This window comes from Callospermophilus lateralis, chromosome 7 (assembly GCF_048772815.1).
Source record: "Callospermophilus lateralis isolate mCalLat2 chromosome 7, mCalLat2.hap1, whole genome shotgun sequence".
Classification (NCBI taxonomy): domain Eukaryota; kingdom Metazoa; phylum Chordata; class Mammalia; order Rodentia; family Sciuridae; genus Callospermophilus; species Callospermophilus lateralis.
The window spans coordinates 65,956,069-65,969,388 of record NC_135311.1 but is presented as its reverse complement, the minus strand read 5'-3'; the positions used below and the strand labels follow the sequence as shown (position 1 = coordinate 65,969,388).

General features: G+C 35.4%; 1 pseudogene; it reads left to right on the top strand.

Annotated features, from left to right (window-relative positions):
* The first annotated feature begins 9,596 nt into the window (after positions 1–9,596).
* LOC143404376 (actin-related protein 2/3 complex subunit 1A pseudogene) lies at positions 9,597–10,360 on the top strand (annotated as a pseudogene).
* Positions 10,361–13,320: the final 2,960 nt, after the last annotated feature.

Sequence of the window (13,320 nt, the reverse complement as noted above, 5' to 3'; positions counted from 1 at the left end):
TTTTCCATGTGACTGGAGAGAAGGGAATGGATAGGAAGGTCAAGAGATGAAGCTGGACAGCAAAGTGGAGTCTAGAAAGGAACATGATCAGATTTGCACTTTAGAACATTTTGATAGCAATATGTAAGATACAGTGGGATAACAACAAGGGCAAGGAGATTAGTGAAGGATCTTGCCTGAGAAAAAACTTGAGTGGAGAGAGAAAAGTGAATATATTTGAGATCTAAAAGGTGGAGTTGGAGAAACTTAGTGTCTGGATATGGAAATTGGAGAAGGGAATTAGAGATTTAGATTTTTAAAAGTGAAGCAGGCATAAGCATAAAGATGAATTTAATTTGGGGCATACTGAGTTTGAGATGCCTGTGAGATATTACAGAGGCTGAGGACAAACTATGGTTAAATAGAAGAAAAGCCTACAAAGAATACTGAAAAAGAAGTATTCAGAAGTAGAAGTAGAGGCAGGCACACAGCACACACCTGTGATCCCAGTGACCCAGGAGGCTAAGGCTGGAGAATCACAAGTTAAAGTTCATCTTACACAATTTAGCAAGAGCCTGTCTCAAAAATAAATTTTTTAAAGAGATGGGGATATATTTAAGAGGAAGAGTGCCCTTGGGTTCAATCCCCATGACTAAAAAGTAAACAGGAAGCCAAGATGAAAAGAATAGAGTGATGGATGAACAATCTTGTTACAAAATCAGAAAATGGTAAAACAAGGTACCAGTTTCTATTTTGACCTATCAAATTCACGGGGATTTTTAAAAGTTTTTTTTTTAAATCAATATTAGCAACAGAACAAAATTGGGATTCTTGTATATTTTTTGGAAATTGCAAGTTACCTTTCCAGTAAGCAATTAGTGAATATCAAGAGCTTCACAGCTTCATGTCCTTAACCTAGTCCTTTCTCCTCTTGGGATCTACCATTTAAGAAATAGGTCACAGTTGTGCACACCTGTAATCTGAGAAGTTTGGGAGATTGAGGCAGGAGGATTGTGGGTTCAAAGCCAGCCTCTGCAATTTATTGAGGCCCTAATCAACTTAGTGAGACCCTGTCTGAAAATGAAAAGGGCTGGGGATGTGGCTCAGTGGCTAAGCACCCCTGGGAACAATCCCTCACACACACACACACACACACCCTCTGCCAAAAAAATTAAGGATCTTGCCAGATGCAGTGACACATCTGTAATCCCAATTACTTGGGAGGCTAAACAGAGGAGCAAAAGTTCAAGGCCAGCATAGTGAGACTCTAAAGAATGGGGATATAGCTCAGTAGTAGAGCAACTCTGGGTTTAATCTCCAGGACAAAAAATGACAATAACAACAAAAACACCTCAAAGATTTGCCTACAAAGTGTTTTATCAGAAAACTAGATATATTAGTAAAATTTAAAAGTAACTAAATGTCAACTATAGAAGAAAGGCTAAGTAATTTATGGTAAAGCTATATAACTCATGCAATGTTGAAAATTGTTTCCAAAAATATTTTTTAATAACAAGGGATGGTTCTTATAAAAAAATAAATACCCAGGTTGTATTTTCATAATCATATTGTGTCCTAATTCTGTGTGTGAACTTTTAAAATCTACATTCTCAGCAAAGTTCAAGTAGACTATACAATATTGTTAACTGTTATTATCATGTTGTACCTTAGACCTCCAGAACTTATTAATCCTGCATAACTTTTATTTCCTTTGAATCTTCTCATTTTTCCCAGGCCCTTGTGTCTACCATTCTGCTGTTTCTGAGGTTAACATTTTGAGATTCCTCATATGAATGAGATCATGTAATATTTGTCTTTCTGTACATGGTTATTTCATTTAATAATACCCTCCAGGTTCACCAGTATCACAAATCAAAGGATTTCCTTCTTTTTTTAAGACTGATTAGTATTCTGTTGTATATATGTGCCATTATCTGTATTCATTTATCTTCTGTTGAACACTTAGGTTGAATCCATATCTTGGCTATTGTGAATAATAGTGTAATAGAATAAACATGGGAGCACAGACATCTCTTTGAAATACTAGTTTCATTTCCTTCAGATGTACAGTATACCCAGAAGTGGTGTTTCTGGACCATCTGGTAGTTCTATTTTTGATTTTTTGAGGAAACTTCATTCTCTTTTCCATAATAGCTGCACCAGTTTATATACCCAACACCAGAATACAAGAGTTCCTTTTTTTCCATTCTCATTAACACTTGCTATCTTTTGTCTTTGATAATTATAGTTCTAATAGGTGTGAGGTGATATCTCATTATGGCTTTAACTTGCATTTCCCTGATGATTAGTAAAGTTGAGCATTTTTCATATACTTTTTAGCATTTGTAGGTCCTCTTTTGATAAATGTCTATTCAGGTCTTTTGCATATTTTATAGTTAGATTTTCTTGTTACTGAGTTGAGTTCTTTGTGTGTGTGTGTGTGTGTGTGTGTGTATACATATATACATATGTATATGTATATATTTATATATATATGTATATGTATATATTTATATATATATATGATCAGATATATATATCTTATAAGATATATGGCCCATTATCAGATGTAAGGTTTGTAAACATGTTCTCCCATTCTGTAGGTTGTCTGTTTACTTTGTTGATTGTTTACTGTGTGGGACCTTTTTAGTTTGATGCAATCCCTTTTTAGTTTGATGTTCTTGCTTTTGGTGCCTGTGTTTGTGGGATCATATTTTTTAAAAAATAGATAATTTAGATCAATGTCAAGAAGCTTTTATCCCTGTGTTTTCTTCTAATAGTTTTGTAGTTTCAGTTCTTATATTTAAGTCTTAATTTATTTTGAACTAATTTTTGTGTATGGAATAAGTCAAGGGCCTAAGTTTCTTCTTCTGCATGTGAATGAACTGAGATGGTTGTGAGAGTCAAACACCCTGCCTAGCTCCATCTATATCCTGTTTTTCTTGAAGAAGCAAGCACCTAGACAAGTCTCCTCCCACATTGAAACCTTATACTTACCAATCCCTTTGATCTGTACCACTATAAATAAAGGAAGCTGGCTCCATCCGTGTTAAATGCCTACCCCTCTAGTTGGATTAACCTATCACTGCATCCGCTCTGCAAAATATATTTCTGGTCTTTGGTGTCTATTTCGTGGTTCTACTTTCATAACTTTTATTTTGCAGCTGAACTATCCCTCCAATGGGAACCCATTCCCTTGCCCACACAGGACATGTGCAAGATGTTACTGTTGTTTTTAATTATAAAACTGTTTTAGGGCTGGTACTGTAGCTCAGTGGTATAGTGCTTGCCTTGCACATGTGAGGCACTGGGTTCCATCCTCAGCGCTACATAAAAATAAATAAAGATATTGTGTGCATCTACAACTTAAAATTTTTTTAATCTTTTAAATTGCTTTACACTTTGAAAATAAGGAGTTGGGAATAATGAGTCAAGGACCATCAAGAATGAGGCAGGAGAACCAGGTACTGTGGCATACACCTGTAGTTTCAGCTAGTCAGGAGATGGAGGTGAGAGGATCATTTGAGCCCTAGAGTTCAAGGCCAGCCTGAGCAATATAGACCCATGCCTCCTCTACCCCGTCTCCAAAAAACAAAGCAAAAGAAAGAGGCAGAAGGTGGGATCAAGTACAAAGATAACTAACTTGACACAGGGCATTTCAAGGAACTTCAGGGGAATTTTTGTTTTGTTTTTTTTTGTTGTTGTTTTTTTAGTACGAGGGAATGAACCAGGGGCACTTAATCACTTAGCCACATCCCCAGTCCTTTTAATATTTTGTTTTGAGAAAGGATCTCACTAAGTTGCTTAGGACTTTGTGATCCTTCTGCCTTAGTCTACTGAGTTGCTGGGATTACAGGCGTGTGCCACCAAATCCAGTACCAGGTTATGTCTACAACTGAAGCACTGATGCATGTGGGACAGCAATGGAATAGAAACCTGAAAAAGTGGATGCAAGCCAAACTAGGATGAATCCTGCAGGCCATGGCAGGGATTATGAGCAAGCCATTATGGGCAAACATCTTAAGAATTTAAAACAGGCAAATACATTACACGTATGACTTTTTCATTAAGATTACTCAAATTCTAGCAGGTAAAAGCTGATTACTCTTGATTGAAAAAAGAGGTGACTTTCAATTTGGACATGACACGTTAGAGATACAATTTAGACTTCCAAAGTAAACATAATGTCTTCCAAAACTAAGAAACCCAACAATTCATGACCTTTACACATATTCACTCCATTTCCTGGTTATTTTTTGAAGTGTAGGGGATAGAAATGAGGACTTTGGCTTGGTTTAATATAATCTATTGCTAGAGCTATTTTGAAGTTGGAATTATCTACACATTCTTCTCTAGTGATATATTCTTTTTATATTTTAAATTCTGATGAAAGAATACTTTGAATCTCACTTAGCTAGATATTATAAGTTTTTATCAGTTATTATTACAGAAGTTACTTTTAGAGTCCATGATTCACCTTTCATACAATTGTTCCTTAATTACTTCCAAACTTAGCCAATGTTAGCATAATAATTTTAATTCTAATATGAGAATTTCAATTCTACTGTACTGTATTTAATTTTTTTTTTTTTTTAGTTGTTGATGGACCTTTATTTTATTCATTTATTTTTACGTGGTGCTGAGGATCAAACCCAGTGCCTCACACTAGGCAAGCACTCTACCACTAGGCCACAACCAACCCCTGACTGCATGTTTATAATAACGTTGTACCCTGATCAACTAAACATTGAATTTCTAAATCAAGAACATATAAAAAAATATTTCCATGCAATGATATAACATTTTTCCCCAAAAGGGCTTTCATATAAAATATGCTGAGTTTTATGTTTTCTTTCCATTTTAAGCTCTGCTTCAGCCCAGCAAGACAGCTTAATTTTGAAAAATTACAATTGAAATATACCTTCATTTACACAATCACATGTTTTAGGAAAGAATATGTCTACACCACTAATTATACTATTAGTTCCACACATCTCTCAAAAATATAAACAATCAACTCTGTTAAATTAAATAAGCAGGAGTTCATTAGCTTGAATGTATAGCCATACTTTGAGTTCACACATAAAGAACTGCAACCTTTTTTTTTTTTTTAAGAACTGCAACATAACTTAGTATGCAACACACTGAAAACTTAAGTAGGAAAACAGCTAAGTCTCAGTCAACCATAAGCTGTCAAGACTTTAGCCAATCTCAGTCTGCCAACTGATCAGACCATGTCCAAATAAGGCAATAGGTGGAGCTATCACCAATGGAGTTATTTTTGTACTTCCTTTTCTGTCTATAAATAATGCCTGCTGCTGCAGAGCAGAATTGACTGAACCTTTTCTGGTTCTGAGTTCTTTCCAATTCATGAATCTTTCTTTGCTCAAATATCTCTGCTAAATCTAAAAATGTTGGAAGTTCTTCGTTTAACAACTTTTCTTATAAAAGTAGTTTTTTAAATTTAATTTTTAGTTCCTTTAACAACTTTTAAGAAAGTAAAACAATATCTTCTTCGAGTTTTTTGATTTAATGTGAATTATAGAGAACATATCCAATAAAATAGCATCCCATTGAATCAAAAGAAAGTGGAAGGAAAGAATATAATAGTGGGAATTAACTAGAAGTCAGAAAAAGAGTAGAACTGATAGACTCTAAGAGCTGTTTACTAAAACCAAACTCACACTGGCTTAATGGAGAGGAAAGAATAAATAGAAACTATTAATAAGGAAATAAATTATATATAATAGCTACACATAATCACAGTTGAAAACCTGCTAGTTGAAAAAAAGTGCTAGCTGGTTCACTAAGTCATTTTAGAATATGAAGAAAGAAGAAAAACTATCACATGCAATTTAAGAAGACATCATAATGTGATTACTAAAATCTGAACAGAGCATAAAAGAGAAAATTATAGAATTATATCACTTATGATAATCATTGCAAAATACCAAAATGATCCAATAGTTTATTAAAATAATATATGGCAATTTAAAAAATACAAGGTGATTGAATGTTGGAAGACTTTTCATATAGTGCACCCATACAAAAAAAAACTCAATAGATGACAAAATTTAACTTGAAACAATGACATCAAATGTACTTTAAGAAAACATGAGTGATATTTTAATAAACTCTTGCAGTAAGAAAGCACATAAAGGAGCTGGGGATGTAGCTCAGTGGTAAAGTGCTTGCCTAGCCCATGTGAGACATTTGGTTCAATCCTCAGCACCACATAAAAATAAAAGTATTGTGTCCATCCACAATTAAAATATTTTAAAAAGAAAGAAAGCACATAAAAACAATAAAATACATGGAACTTTGGAATAATAAAAATAAGATTGATAATTTGGCCATTTAAAATTTAGAATTTAGTGGGTGGGGTTGTGGCTCATAGGTAGAGCACTTACCTAGCCTGTGTGAGGCTCTGGGTTCAATCTTCAGCACCACATAAAAAGATAAATAAAATAAGGGCATTATGTTCACCTACAACTAAAAGAAGATTTTTTTTTTTTTTTAACTTAGAACTAAGATATAATCGGGCTGGGGATGTGGCTCAAGTGGTAGCGCGCTCGCCTGGCATGCGTTTGGCCCGGGTTCGATTCTCAGCACCACGTACAAAGATATTGTGTCCGCTGATAACTAAAAAATAAATATTAAAATTCTCTCTCTCTCTCTCTCTCTCTCTTTCTCTCTCTCTCTCTTCTCTCTGTCTCTCCTCTCTCTCACTCTCTCTTTAAAAAAAAAAAAAGAACAAAGATATAATCAAAATATAAATGGAATGAAAAGACATCAAGATAAATTGGGGGAATCTTTTTTCTTTTTAACAAAAATTAAATTGCAATCAGCCAGTAAACAATTAAAAAAAAATTCTTCACCAGACTCATGCTTTAAAAAGCATTAAAAAAAAAAGAGGAAGCCTTTTTGAAAATATGAATCAATTCAGTAAGTAATAATACATTTAATTTAAGACTGTGTATGGTAAGTAAAAAAAAATGAATGTACGCTAGTCCATTTTTATTAGGAATTACAAATGAAAACAAGTCAGATACTTTGTTGACTTTATTTTAAAAAAAGGAGCAAATCAGACTCAACTAACCAACTGAAGTATATTAAAGTAGAAAACTAATTCTATATTTTATTATATCATACATGTTTAAATTATTGGTCAAGTCAGATACAAAAAAACACAATTTTTTTTTCTAATTTTCAAAATCAAGCTAAAATTCTGGGCAGATTACATTATAACTCAGTCCAAGAACAGTGTGTGGGATGATTGTGCTTTTCATAGTCAATGAAATAAGAAAATCTAAAAATTACTAAGGAGGAAATGAAAACACTTTGGACTGTCATATGTAGCACAAATGCCTGAGTCAATTTATATTACCACGCAGATTTATTTGCAGCACATTCGCGTCATGCAGCTTTTAGTGCCATCACAGATTTACCACTCTTATCTGCTGCTTTTTATTTTTTAATTTCCTTAGAAGCAGGAAAAAAATCATAAGATTAGTTCATTCTCCCATAATTTTTTCCTTAAAAATTGCTGGTCATTTATCATCTATTTTTATGTGATGTTGACTTGATATCTTGTTAGAAATGAAAATTTGATCATAGATTCTAAAGTTAGTAATATTCTAAATGAGGGAATTCTTAGGGAAAAAATTATTGCATTTCCCCAAGTGATTTTTTTGGAAAGATATAAGTGGTTACCTGAGTCATCTGGGGGAGTGATGCATCATTTGTCTATGAAAATAATCTCATTTTCATATTTCAGTTCCCTTTTAGCCACCAACAACATATCTTTATTAATTTTGGCTGTTTATCCTAAGGGAAGGTTGAAGTACGTATAGATTCTTTCTTTGATTTATATACTGAAATCCTTGTAATAAGAAAAAAGAAGGAAAGCAAATTAGGAATATATTTGTAAGAAATATGACAAAGATTTACTTTATAATATACAAATAACCTATATATTAATTAGAATGGTTAATAGCCATATAAAAACTAGGCAAAGAATAAAATTATCAAAAGAAAAATAGAAATGGTCAAAATACAGTAAATAATAAGATAGTTATATGCTAGTTATTAAAGAAGTACAAAGTCAAATATGCTTAATAATTTAACTAATAAAAATTAAACTATAAAACCCAGTGTTGGCTAGAGTATAATAACATTGCCATTCAATTCATATATTTCCCCTATAAGTGTAAATGGGTGCAAACTTTCTGGAATGCTCTTTAGCAATAGGAATTAGGATCTTAAAATTGTTAAATCATTAACTTGGTAATGTCACTTTTAGTAATTTAATGAGTAATCAGCAATAGTTGAAATATATACTTGAATATATGTAATATTGTTTAAAGTGCTAAAATATGGAAATTATTTGATTTTGTTTGCATTTCAGAGGATAGAACCCATAGCCTCAGGCATGTTAGGCAAGTGCTCTGTCAAGGAGCTATATCCTCAACCCCTGTTATTTTGATATTAAACCACTTCAGTAAATTTCATGTTTGATAAGAATATTTGATGATTTGGGGGAAGGTTCACAAAAAAAATGAAGAAGTTATGTATTAATGTATATATATATATATATATATATATATATATATATAGTAACATATTTATAATAAAAACTGCTGTGATAGTCTTTTTTTGTCAATTTGGCTGAACTATAACATCCAGTGATTTAATTTAAAAAAAAAAAAAAAAACCTAGGTGTTGCTGTGGAGAATTTTTTTTTTAGATGTATCCAATCTCTAGAATCCTTTGACTTTTAGAAAAGAAATTGCCTTCTATAATGTGGGTGGGCCTCATTCAATCAGTAAAAGACTTTAAGAACAAAGACTTGTGGAGTCAGGTTTGATTACACACACTAAGGAGGCTGAGGCAGGAAGATTCTAAGTTCCAGGACTGTGTCAGCAATTTTGCAAGAGCCTTTCCCAAAAAGGGATGGAGATGTAGTTCAATGGTAAATTGCCCTGGGTTTCATCCCCTGCAAAGAGAGAAAGAGAAAGAGAGAGAGAGAGAGAGAGAGAGAGAGAGAGAGAGAGAGAGAGAGAGAGAGAGAGAGAGAGAAAGCTGTAGTTTCCTGGAGAAGCTGAAAAACTACCTTAAGAATGGAGTGTCAGTTCCTCTGCCAGCATCCATGGGAGCCTGTAGTTGACAGAGTGGAGTCTGAAAATTCTCTGCTCCAATCCCCTCCAGACCACCAGGACCTCAGCTTTCTATTATTTGAAAACACTAAGAATAATGTCCCTGCATCAATTTTTACTAGAGTCAATCACCTGCCATGCCTGGAACAGGGGTTGTACCCAAATTAACCTTAGCTAATAATCATCAAGTGCGTATCTATAAGAAGATGGGGAGGGCTAGGGATGTGGCTCCCGCGGTAGCGCGATCGCCTGGCATGCGTGCGGGGCCTGGGTTCAATCCTCAGCACCACATACCAACAATGATGTTGTGTCCGCCGAAAACTGAAAAATAAGTATTAAAAAAAGTTCTCTGTCTCTCTCTCTCCCCCTCTTTAAAAAAGAAGAAGAAGAAGAAGAAGAAGAAGAAGAAGAAGAAGAAGAAGAAGAAGAAGAAGAAGAAGGGGAGCCAGTGAACGAAAGAAGATGAACCCTAGGAGCACAAGGGAGACATTAAAGGTGCTGACAGGGCTCCCAAGAGCAGTCACTTCATCTGTCACTTTAGGAGCAGACTGCAATGCCTACTTCTGGAGTCTGAAAGCCATCCTGGTGATCCTAAGGATTAATCACACAACCCCTTTTGTGATGTGGTCCCCTTTAGAGAACAAATTTGCTGTGGGAAGTGTAGCATGACTCATTTCTGTTATTTCAAGTCCAAAAATGGTGGGTAAGCAAACACATTACCAAGTCAATTCACTCCACGGTCCTCAGCTTGGATTGGATCCCAACACTGTTTTTCAGGGAACATGATCGTGTGACGTTAAGTGCAGATTGTTTTCTGCCTACATTGATGAAATAGATGAAAAGCCAGCCAGTATGCTCTGGGGCAGCAAGATGTCTTTTGGTGAGTTGATGTCAGATTTTGGTGGCAAAGAATGGTAGCTGGGTCCACAAGGTCAGCTTCTCAACTGGTGGCAACCCCCTGGTCTAGGTCAGGCAGGACAGCACTGAGTCTGTTGCCAATGCCTCAAAAAGGTGTGCAGGTCTCAACTCTGAAAAATGAGTTGCTGCCACTACAGAGTGTATTCTTTCTTTCCAAGACTATGGTAGCTGCTAGCCATGACTGTTGTCCAGGGCTCATGACTGAGAACTGCCATACAGCCTTGAGTATGCTATACCAGAAAAGGATCACTCAGTCTATTTGTGATGCAGACATGCATCCAAGATTGTGGCAAATTTTATACTACTGATATCCAGGGAGCCACAAAAATTTGACATTTCAAGACCTTAGTCTTCAATCCAGGGCCTTCAGATAATGCAAAGCTGAGCAAGCCTTTGCCATCCAGTGTGAGAAGCATGGCTGACTCTGCCATTTGCATGATGGTGAGGCTTAAAATTTGTCCTCCAATTCTACCCATTTCCCTGAAAATGACAGGATTTCATTATTCATTATGGCTGAATAGGGCTTTATTGTATATATACAACTTTTCTTTCATCTGTTGATGGATACCAAGGCTGACTCCATATCTTGGCTATTGTAAAGAGTGCTATAATAAACATGGATATGCAGATATCTTTTTTGTATGCTGACTTAATTTCCTTCAGATATATACACAAAATCAGGACAGCTGAATTGTATGGAAGTTCTAATTTTTAGTCATTTGAGGAGGCCCCATGTGGTTTCCCATAGAGGTGTGCACATTTGCATTCCACCAGTGGTTTCTAAAGGTTCTCCACATGTGCCAGCATTTGGTTTTTTTTTTTATTTTTATTTTTTGATAATAGACATACTAATTGAGATAAGATGGAATGTTGTTATAGTTTGGATATGAAGTGTCCCCAAAATCTCCTGTTAATGCAGGAATATTCGAAGGTGAAATATTAGATTATTAAAGTTGTAATTTAATTAGTTCATCCTAGTTTGAATAGACAGATTTGGTGGAAACCGTAGGTAGGTAGGGCAAAGCTGGAGGAGGTGGGTCACTGGGGACATGCCCTGGAAAGGTGCCTTTTCCCCTTTGGCCCCTTCCCCCTTCCTCTCTTTCTCTGCTTCCTGACCCACCATGAGGTGAGCAGTTTTCCTCTGCTGGGCGCTTCCCTCATGATATGCTGCCTCATGTTGGGTCCAGAGAATGGAGTCAGCCATCTGAGGCTTCTGAAACTGTGAGCTCCAAATAAACTTTTCTTCCTCTCAGTTACTTTCTGGGTATTTTGGTCACAGTAATGAAAAGCTGACTAAAACAAATCTCATTGTAGTTTTGATTTGCATTTCCTTGATGGCTAAAAACATTGAGCATTTTCTCACATATTATTGACTATTTCACCGCCTTCTTTTGAAAAGTGTCTATTCAGAGCATCTGTCCATTATAATTTGGTTACTTGGGTTTTTTTTTTTTTGGTTTTTACGTTTTTTGAGTTATTTATATATTGTGGATATGAATCTTCTGTCAAACGAATAACTGGCAAAGATTTTCTCCCATTTTGTATATTGTCTCTTTAGTCTGTCAATTGCTTTCTTTGCTGTCCACACCAATACCATACTGTTTTTGTTACTGTGTATCTGTTGTATGTCTTTTTTTTAATTTTCTATGGACCTTTATTATTTATTTATTTATATTTGATGATGAGAATTTAATCCAGTGCCTCACACATGCCAGCTAAACACTTTACCACTGAGTCACAACCCAAACCCCTGGAGTATGTCTTGAAACCAGATATTATGATGCCTCTATCTTTGCCCTTTTTGCTCAAAATTGCTTTGGTTTTGGGGGGTCTTTAGTGCTTTCATATGACTTTTAAGATCTTTCTGTTTAAGTTCTGTAAAGAATGATGTTGGAATTTTGATAGGAATTACATGGAAACTATAAATCACTATGGATAGTCTGTACATTTTAGCAACATCAATTCTCCCAATTCATGAATATGGGAGGTCTTTCTACCTTTTGGTGTCTTCTACAATATCTTTCATCAGTGTTCTATAATTTTCATTGTAGATTACTTTCAAATCCTTAGTTTTTTTCTAAGAGTCCTGCGTGGGTGTGTGTGTCTTTCTATGGGATTACTTTCCTGATTTCTTTCCCAAGCAAATTCATTATTGATCTATAGAAAAGCTACTGATATTTGTATGTTTATGTTGTGTCCTGCTACTTTACTGAAAATGTTTATTAGTTCTAACAGTCTTTTTTTTTTGTACTTTTTTTTAATTTTTAATATTTATTTTTTTAGTTATCGGCGGACACAACATCTTTGTTGGTATGTGGTGCTGAGAATCGAACCCGGGCCGCACGCATGCCAGGCGAGCGCGCTACCACTTGAGCCACATCCCCAGCCCAGTTCTAACAGTCTTATTGGTGGAGTTTTAGGTAGAAAGTATAAAACAATTGTCTAGGATATGAAAAAATGAATGGATTTACAGATAAAGTAACAATAAAAGCCCTTTTTTATTGTTGGTTGTTCAAAACATTACATAGTTCTTGATATATCATATTTCACACTTTGATTCAAGTGGGTTATGAACTCCCATTTTTACCCCGTATACAGATTGCAGAATCACATCAGTTACACTTCCATTGATTTATATATTGCCATACTAGTGTCTGTTGTATTCTGCTGCCTTTCCTATCCTTTACTATCCCCCCTCCCCTCCACTCCCCTCCCCTCTTCTCTCTCTACCCTCTCTACTGCAGTTCATATCTCCCCCTTGTATTATTTTTCCCTTTCCCCTCGCTTCCTCTTGTATGTAATTTTGTATAACCCTGAGGGTCTCCTTCCATTTCCATGCAATTTCCCTTCTCCCTCCCTTTCCCTCCCACCTCTCATCCCTGTTTAATGTTAATCTTCTTCTCATGCTCTTCGTCCCTACTCTGTTCTTAGTTACTCTCCTTATATCAAAGAAGACATTTGGCATTTGTTTTTTAGGGATTGGCTGGCTTCACTTAGCATAATCTGCTCTAATGCCATCCATTTCCCTCCAAATTCTATGATTTTTGTCATTTTTTAATGCAGAGTAATACTCCATTGTGTATAAATGCCACATTTTTTTAATCCATTCGTCTATTGAAGGGCATCTAGGTTGGTTCCACAGTCTTGCTATTGTGAATTGTGCTGCTATGAACATCGATGTAGCAGTGTTCCTGTAGCATGCTCTTTTTAGGTCTTTAGGGAATAGACCGAGAAGGGGAATAGCTGGGTCAAATGGTGGTTCCATTCC